Here is a 9076-nt window from a genome sequence, read left to right as displayed (position 1 = left end):
GAGAGAGAGCTGCGGCCAGTTATGTCGCCATCTCATCCTCTCTGGTTAAGCATACCCACCCTCAATATCCAATTGGAGCAGTTTGTAGTGTCAAATCTATTGTATGGACATTATAATGACCCATGTTTGTTGTCCTGGAATTCCTGAACATGTTGATGTATATTTGGGAGTAAACAGAGGGTCCAAATCAGCAGAAAGGTGAAAGGAAGGGGGAGTTCTGGAAACTCCTGAATTATCTTGGGGCTGTTACATATGATATTTAATATATGTGTAATACCCTTGTTTGAACCAGGTATTGAGAGTATTTGTTATAATTAATTGGTTATATATTTAAAAGATAAGTGAATAGTTTGTTTTACTTTGAATTGTAAGTTTCGACCAATAAGGTCACTCGTTAAGTTGTGGCCAATGGGAGTTGACCTTGTTAACGGGAGGTCTGGGAAAAAGACGTGGATGAAAAGGATGGACGTTTTTACCTTAGGACGGTTGGCAAAGAAATTATAAAACAAGACGACAGAACTAGAACAAAACCCATACCTACTAGGATATGAAGGGAAATACATGTTTTATTTTATAAAAGAGTTGTTATAATTTTGTAAAAAAAACTTAGTACAGACTGAAGCTACCGTCTCGTCGTGGAGGTATTTGTCAGCATTGAGGTTAGCCTAGCATCGTGTGACACTGGGAGATAATTGCTTGGGAAGCTTAACGAGTTCGTGTTCCCATGGGATATCGGTTACGGCTAAGGGAGTACTGTCTGCATGGGTAGCTGTGCATGCCTTGGACTTTGTGAGGAAACCTGCATGGAACTGCCATACTTCGCTGAGGGAATATCTACCAAGCAGTGAGTAACCACAACGTGAGGTGCTTCAGGATATTTTTGGGTGTCATCATTTTTTGAGCTCCAACGCGCGCAACGGTTTATTTAAGCGAACTTAAAATAATTTGGACTCATTGGGGTTTATTATTTTCTATTTCTTTTGTTGTGTCTGAAAATGTATTTGTGTTTGAAAATGTTTTAATACACATATGGAACGTTATGTATATTGAGTTGGTGGAGTCATTGATTGTCTCAATTTAATTTAATGCATGGGCGGGTCCATCCTGATTCAATAACAGAAACCTATAATCATTTAATCTGAAGTTAATACCCTATTGTCATAACCCTAGATAGTTTACAATAGGAATTCTTATTGGAGATGTCCTTCTCACCTTACATCCCATGCTGCTGAAATACTCTGCATAAGTTAATATTGTGAGAGTCATATTCGAGCCTGGTGAGAGGGTTACATATGTTAACAGCTAGTCTTTGTTCTCCACTTCCCCTCTATGATCTATATCTTCCTGGTATGATAGTGTCCTGTCCATCATCACAATTAGCAAGTCCCATTCCCTGGACAGGAGGACTATGTTGAGATATACTCTGGACAAGATAACCATGTAGAGACATGGAATGATTCATATTGTGCTGGTGAAAATGGTTTAACAATAACCACTGTAACAATCTCTCACACACACACATGCACACAAGCATACACACACAAGTACGCACACCAGTATGCCAACTTGTTCTATTCTTTGAATTAGCATAGCCACAACTACCCATGTCATTTTGTTAATACTTCCCTCAAGTTAACACCTACAGTACAGCAGTCACACAGACAGAGACACACAGATGACTCAGAGACAAAGACATCACTAGAAGCAGAGACTTAACGTATAGAGGGCTTGCAGTTGATGTACGACACCTCCTGACCGGCCATGTTGGAAGACCACCAAATTAATTCTAGAAGCAGAGACTTATTGTATAGTAGACCTACATAGAAAGAAAGACCCAGGTATTGTTAAAGATGTCAAAGGTCAGCTATGCTGAGCCACAAGAAGGTCAAGTTTGACAGAGGTGAGATGGAGGAGAGGATTGTGGATATCTACAGTGGGGGAAAAAGTATTTGATCCCCTGCTGATTTTTGTACGTTTGCCCACTTACAAAGAAATGATCAGTCTATAATTTTAATGGTAGGTTTATATGAACAGTGAGAGACAGAATAACAACAAAAAAATGCAGAAAAACACATGTCAAAAATGTTATGAAATGATTTCCATTTTAATGAGTGAAATATGTATTTGACCCCTCTGCAAAACATGACTTAGTACTTGGTGGCAAAACTCTTGTTGGCAATCACAGAGGTCAGACGTTTGTTGTAGTTGGCCACCAGGTTTGCATACATCTCAGGAGGGATTTTGTCCAACTCCTCTTTGTAGATCTTCTCCAAGTCATTAAGGTTTCGAGTCTGACATTTGGCAACTCGAACCTTCAGCTCCCCTCCACAGATCTTCTACGGGATTAAGGTCTGTAGACTGGCTAGGCCACTCCAGGACCTTAATGTGCTTCTTCTTGAGCTACTCATTTGTTGCATTGGCCGTGTGTTTTGGGTCATTGTCATGCTGGAATACCCATCCACGACCCATTTTTAATGCCCTGGCTGAGGGAAGGAGGTTCTCACCCAAAATTTGACAGTACATGGCCCCTTCAAATGATGCAGTGAAGTTGTCCTGTCCCCTTAGCAGAAAAACACCCCCCAAAGCATAATGTTTCTACCTCCATGTTTGACGGTGGAGATGGTGTTCTTGGGGTCATAGGCAGCATTCCTCCTCCTCCAAACATGGCGAGTTGAGTTGATGCCAAAGAGCTCCAATTTGGTCTCATCTAACCACAACACTTTCACCAGTTGTCCTCTGAATCATTCAGATGTTCATTGGCAAACTTCAGACGGGCATGTATATGTATTCTTGAGCAGGGGGACCTTTGCGGGCGCTGCAGGATTTCAGTCCTTCACGGCGTAATGTGTTACCAATTGTTTTCTTGGTGACAATGGTCCCAGCTGCCTTGAGATCATTGACAAGATCCTCCCGTGTAGTTCTTGGCTGATTCCTCACCGTTCTCATGATCATTTCAACCCCACGAGGTTAGATCTTGCATGGAGCCCCAGGCCGAGGGATATTGACAGTTCTTTTGTGTTTCTTCCATTTGCGAATAATCGCATCAAATGTTGTCACCTTCTCACCAAGCTGCTTGGCGATGGTCTTGTAGCCCATTCCAGCCTTGTGTAGGTCTACAATCTTGTCCCTGACATCCTTGGAGAGCTCTTTGGTCTTGGCCATGGTGGAGAGTTTGGTATCTGATTGATTGATTGCTTCTGTGGACATGTGTCTTTTTACAGGTAACAAGCTGCAGTTAGAAACACTCCTTTTATGAGTGTGCTACTAATCTCAGCTCGTTACCTGTATAAAAGACACCTGGGAGCCTGAAATCTTTCTGATTGAGAGGGGTCAAATACTTATTTCCCTCATTAAAATGCAAATAAATGTATAACATTTTGACATGCGTTTTTCTGGATAGTTTTTATTGTTATTCTGTCTCTCACTGTTCAAATAAACCTACCATAAAAATTATAGACTGATCCTTTCTTTGTCAGTGGGCAAACCTACAAAATCAGCAGGGGATCAAATACTTTTTCCCCCCACTGTACGTCAGTGCAGACACCCTGAGAGACAGTCAGACCAGCACCAAGAGAGAAGAGAGAGCAGACACTGCTCCTAATAATGGACCAGGAGACCAGCAATCAGGTAACACGCACACACACACACACTCACAAAAAATCCATAAAAGTCTCTTGTATGTGTCCACAGAGCCTGATAGATCAGGGAAGAGACCCTTCCTAGTTGCTGCAGTGTGTCTGGGGCTGCTGTGTGTTCTACTGGCTGGGATCATAGGCCTGTCTGTCTACTGTGAGTTTATGTCCAAGTTCATTGCTTTTCACCTAGTTGCAAGAAGTGCAGGTTATTAGGCCTATTTATCGGGGATTTTAGCTAGTAACTATGTATTTATACTTTGTAGATAACAGAGCCATTAAAGATTCTGAGGATAAAAGGAACACCTTGTTCCAGAGTTTCTCCCTTTATAAAATCAACGCAACTGAAGAGAGAGACCAGTTACAGACCAGATACAACAACCTGACTAGAGAGAAAGGCCATATTCAGGCAAAGCGTTTTGTGATAGGTGAGATATTAACTGTGATGAATAAGAATAATTATATATCAATGGGTTTTTGAGTAGAGATACAAACAAAGTTTCTCAATGTGTTCAACTTTGCTCTTCAACAGAGCAGCATTGTCAGGAGGGATGGAGAAAATTTGACTCGAGGTTGTACCTCCTCTCTACTGAGAAGAAAACCTGGAAGGAGAGCAGAGAGGACTGTCTGGAGAGAGGAGCAGACCTGGTGATCATAAACAGCAGAGAGGAACAGGTGTGTGAGAGAGAGAGAGAGATTTTATTAATATATTAAGAGTGACATAATCTTCATCTTTCTCAACCATAGACATTTCTCTTCAACCTCCACATGAGAGCCTGGATTGGTCTGACTGACTCTGTTACTGAGGGGACCTGGAAGTGGGTGGATGGCACCCCACTGACCACAGGGTGAGATATTTGATTATTTTACCTTGTGATATGGAGATACAAAACAACAATGATATATTGCTTCCAATCATGTTCGTCAAAATGTATGTTTCGACTTATGAATGTCATTCAATGAGAACTAGAGCTGTATCACAGAAATCAAGTCATATTTTTTATTAAAATGTCATTATATAAAAAATACATATCACTGTTAATGGTCCATTCTTGATAACATCTTACAGAGTGTGTCTTTAAAACATAGGACTTTGTCTATTATTGAGGAGGATGTTTGTACCACAGTGTCTGACTGTCTGGTTCTCTGTGTTGTTAAGGCACTGGGGAGAGGACAGCCTGATAATGGTGGTCTGTTCTCTGGGCAGCAGGACTGTGTTGAGATATACTATAGACAAGATGACCCTGTACAGACATGGAATGATGACAAATGTGGGACAAATCATAACTGGATCTGTGAGAAAGTGGTGTAACAATAACCTACTGTAACAATCTCTCTTTGCCTCTCTCTTTCTCTCAAAGTTTTTTGTTGATGTTTGGATACAGTGCTGAATGATTAAGTGATGAATCCACCTAGTGGCTAAAGTGAGAGATGAACTCACCATAGAAGTGAAATAGTGGTATTACAGACTTGTCTATGAGCTCTTTTTCAATTTGGCTTTACTCGATTCCTCCTCACATCCTCTCTCCTCCCCTCCTTCTCAAAACACATTGGAGAATACAATCCTAGTGGAGGGGCCTTGGACCTTCTCCTCTGACAGGGTTGAAAGGAGGAGAAGAGATAGGAGGAGAGGAATCTAGGAAAGTCTAATTGAGATAGAGCCTTATTGTCAGAGAGAGACATAGAGGAGGAGGAAGAAAATTAAGAGAATGAGGAAGAGAGAAAAATAAGACAAATAATTGTTGTGTTTAGATTTAGAGGAGAGAATGTAGACATACTGTACTCTGTAAAATGATTCTTCATTATTTCTATTAGAAACATGTCATGTGATTTGCCATAGGCTTATGCTTAGTAAAAAACAAGTGAGTCCAGTTATTAATCTATGATTATCACTTCAATAATAAGAATAACAAAGTCACAGATTAATAAATAAAGGAACAATGTTCTTTAACAAGGTCTACCAGCTTCCTGATTGAATGTGATTGGATACTTAAAACAGTGTGACCTGGACACACACAGAGGGCAGAACAGTTCTAAGAGGAAACACACACAAAAAAACTATGCTAATGAAAGATGATAATGACTCACAACATTCACTGTACGAGGGACAACGTGTAGGTTACCAATAGCAACACCATGCACCAGTGGACCTGTCTGCTACATACCCACACACTCATCATGGTGTCTATCTGCTGTTGTGTCTCTTCCTGGAGGTTGCTGTCTGCTCAAACCACTGGTTAAGGTGTGAAGTCCTCCCTACATCTATAACACTGGACGTTCTCAGACACAACAGACTGTTAAGCTAAAGAAGCTGTTTAACAGGATGTATGACATAATATTATTGTCTGTTGTACTGTATGCTAATCCATAAAGTACCACAGTATATGTTAATGGGACCTTTATAATTCGCTTTTATATGGAGCAGTCTGGGGAGATTTATGCTAATGTGGACAGGATACTGTGAACATGTCCATAGATAAACTTCCTGAATCTCAGAACACTGGTAAGTACACCATAGTCATAGAGACACACACACATGGAAGTTTAAACCAATGGTTATTATCCCTCCACTTGCCACACAAACTGTTTACCTTAAGATAATGAGGTTGGCCGATGTCCAGTGCCCCAAACACAAGTCTTCCAAACTCAACTGTGTAAAATAAACCTTAACAAACAGATTATTAATATTTTACAAACAGAACACAACTTCTCTTCCAAACGATGGTGTCTTACATCACAAGGGAAAGGTTTTGAAACAGTCATTAAAATGATTTATTTGTGGAAACTGATACATGAAATGCTACATGCTGTGAGTCCCAGGTTAAATGTTCTGAAATGTTGGAGGCTCCTAAGGTGTATTTTAGGATGTATACTAACTGCCTAAAGTTATTTCAATGTTCATGTAGTCCTGTGTACTGTAACTGGCCACAGTCTACTTCCTGTTGCTGTGAAAACCTGTATGGTTAACAACCACATGCACGTCCTCCTCAACAGGAAGAGAGTGTGGGTGAGAAACCAGCACTTTAAAAGTGCAGCTCTTCTTATTTTTTCATTAACAGATGATACAGAAGAGAATCTTTATACTTGGGATCACTCATTATGGGGTGAATTCTATCTTCCACTTAGGTCATATTTTAACATAATGATACTGGGAGACTAAGTGACATCTGACTAAAGCTGAAGTTAGGGTTCACCCTATATGAATCACTATAGTGCATGTTTGATTGTGTCTTGTTGATGATGCTATGTACAGTATCTGTCTCCACAGAGCCTGAGAGCTCAGGGAAGAGACCCTTCCTAGTTGCTGCAGTGTGTCTGGGGCTGCTGTGTGTTCTACTGGCTGGGATCATAGGCCTGTCTGTCTACTGTGAACAACTCAACTTTATGTTACACTAAACCTCACATAGTCTGTGTCATTTCGGCATGTGATTTCTGTGGTGCAGTGTATGTTATTGGTTAGGGACGCTGTGTTTGGTTATTATTCCTCTCTACCAGTGGCAGTCCGTGCAGTTTAAGATGAGGGAGGATGATTTTATTTTTCATGAGCATAGCCTTTTCTATTACAGCATATTGGTTGACTGTCCTTCATATTCCATTCACCCAGTTCAATGTAACAGCCGAAAGGTTTAGGCTACTACATGATACTCAAAATGTCCCTTTAACCATCATGATGTTGCTACGACCTATCCTATAAATTAAAATGTACAACGTAGGTGCACGCAGGTTGAGAGAACATTTTGAGGTGACAGACACATTCAATAACGCCTTGCACACTCTTGCCTGCATCTAGCTTATCTAGGGTGTAATTATTAGTCCAACAGTTGCAAACAAGAGTTTATATTGGACAAATTCAGGTATGTTTATCCCCGTTTCTTATATTTGCTTCCGTTTAATAAACGTTTTTCAACAGATTCGGCAGAATGAATACACCCCTGATCACAGTTCACTTTCATAGCAGCCACTTTGTATTCCTTCTCGCAACTATGCGCCTCTCCTCCTCTCACCATTTCCCTTTGCTTGTAGACTTCAATGCACATCACATCAGCTGTGTGTGACCAGCCCCAAAAACATTCAAAGCAAACCATATAATAACCGGTACACACAGCCTACATCGTTGTCACCATATTAGCTAAAGTAACGTCATAGTCAACATCATTGTGATTTTGCAATTTAAATCTTGGTGGGAAAAATCGAATGCAAACTCCAGCAAAGCCACTGCAAAACACAACACAACACTAAACAATACATTAATTGGACTATAATGGTAACAAATGGTGCACACAAACTGTTAGGGCCTACATAAAGCTGTCCCAACAGCAGAGTCACAACAGCAGTCCCAACACCTTACCACTGCTAGACCTGGCTAATAGGAGAGCCTTGTCTGGCAGTGAAACAGTTAATTCCGCTGGCTGCCCCACCACCACAGAAAACTGTGAGCTAGGCTGAAACGGCTGCAGATTGGATCTGCCTTCCTCAACAAACCATGTTTGTATGCAGCTTTATTAACTCATTGATTTCTTTTTACATTGTTTGCAAACTGATATGCAACACGAATGAATGCCATAATAACATGAACAAAATAGGCCAATTATGAATGATGGGTCACCACTGCAACAGCGGTAGTTTTGTATTGTTCATCTTCAGGACTTTGTTTGCGGACTGTCTGATGAGATCTACTTATACCTGATCAGAGATCTGACTTCACAAGCAGACGACTACAAACCATGTTCCCACACTGAAGCACCACATATGTGCACAAAGTCATGCAGACCTTCATGTCTGAACATCAGTGGTGGCTGGTGGGAGGAGAAATAGGAGGATGGGCTCATTGTAATGGTTGGAAGGGAATTCATGGAACTGAGTCAAACGTGGTTTCCATATGTTTGTGTTTGATACCGTTCCACAAATTCCATTCCAGCCATTGCAATGAGCCCGTCTCCTGTAGCTCCTCCCACCAGCCTCTTCTGCTGCAAATGTACACACACAAACACACACAAGTACACACACACACACACACGCACACGCTGCACTCACACTCACTGATAATGTACACAGCTCTACCTTGGTTCACCACAGGCCCATTTTCAACTAAAAGTGATGCTGCTGAGAAAGAGTTAACTCTCCCCTTTTCTGACTATCTGACGCCTCCCCTCGACTCAGAGTCAACCACTGCACCGTGTGGTCAGTTGTCATGGTCACAGTCTCTCAGGTTGTGTGACTGGTAGTGATGTCACTGGATGAGTTCTAGCTATTTCTCAGCAACAGGCTTTCTTAAAAATGTTGTGGCAGAATCAAGTATTATAATTTCAATAGAATAAAATAGAACATTGTCCAAGAAAATATTTGATATAATATATCACATTAGTTAAATATGGAATTATACCAATCATCAGTCAGTCATCAGGGTGACTTTACTCATATCCTCTGACTGCTGTTTAGCTCTT

General features: G+C 40.9%; 1 pseudogene; it reads left to right on the top strand.

Annotated features, from left to right (window-relative positions):
* Positions 1 to 3470: 3470 nt before the first annotated feature.
* LOC123724019 (CD209 antigen-like protein E) lies at positions 3471 to 4963 on the top strand (annotated as a pseudogene).
* Positions 4964 to 9076: the final 4113 nt, after the last annotated feature.

The sequence above is a fragment of the Salmo salar genome, unplaced genomic scaffold, assembly GCF_905237065.1.
Source record: "Salmo salar unplaced genomic scaffold, Ssal_v3.1, whole genome shotgun sequence".
Lineage (NCBI taxonomy): Eukaryota > Metazoa > Chordata > Actinopteri > Salmoniformes > Salmonidae > Salmo > Salmo salar.
This window is presented reverse-complemented; position numbering and strand designations above follow the sequence as displayed.